This window comes from Micropterus dolomieu, linkage group LG11 (assembly GCF_021292245.1).
Source record: "Micropterus dolomieu isolate WLL.071019.BEF.003 ecotype Adirondacks linkage group LG11, ASM2129224v1, whole genome shotgun sequence".
Lineage (NCBI taxonomy): Eukaryota > Metazoa > Chordata > Actinopteri > Centrarchiformes > Centrarchidae > Micropterus > Micropterus dolomieu.
The window spans coordinates 25,407,908-25,408,889 of NC_060160.1; positions in this window are offsets into that span (position 1 = coordinate 25,407,908).

The window sequence follows — 982 nt, forward strand, 5'->3', positions numbered from 1 at the left end:
GACCTGTCCAGGGTGTACCCCGCTTTTCGCCCGATGTCAGCTGGGATTGCCCCCCCCCCCCCCCCCACCCCCGGATGAAGCTTCAACCAGGAGTGCGTAGCTTAGCATAAAGACAGAATCCAAGCAACAAGTTGTGGTTTGACAAGGGCTGTGCAGGACTATCTCTAGGGTAAATGCAATGACTAGATGGATTCATGTCTTCGCCGTGAGGTTGCCAGGCAACCAGCAGAAGCTCCCTGTTATATCACAAATTGTTTATATATATATTTATATATATGGGTTCAGGATCAGAATGAGAAATACTTACTGTTAAACAACTACAATGTATTATTTTAAAAACCTTTATTTAACGAGGAAAGGCTCATTGAGATTATAAATCTCTTTCCAAGAGCATCCTGTCCAAGATAGGCAGTAGCAAATTGTTATATAAAAATGACAAAATACAATAAATACTAGTTTCTTAGAGAAAAGTGCTGCTAGGTGGGTTTCCTTCCCTTTGGACAGAGCCAGGCCTGCTCTCCCCATGGCCTCAGTCTTTCTGCCAAGCTAAGGGTCTGCTGGTTGGAACCTCATATTTAATGGACACATACAAGCTTGGTACTTTTACTCATTCTCTTGGCAAGAAAGCAAATATGAATTTCCTAAAAAGGGAAACTATTATTCTAAAATAAAAACATGGGATAATAATCACATCATTTATTATTTTATTCAGTATGTTTTTGTTATTACAAAATAACATCGGCTGAATGTACTGTAAATATATATTCCATAATGACCAAGACATAGTTATTCATCATAGTAATTCATGTTTGACTTTACCTTCCTCTCCTGAATTGTCTGTAATACTCCCTTTACCCACATCCTTCTGTCCTCAGTCCTCTCTGATGATGAGCAGGTCAGAGATTATGAAGATGGACAAGACCATATCAGTAAAGGAGCGACTTCTGAAACAGCTTGAACAAATCATTGCAAGAGAGAATTA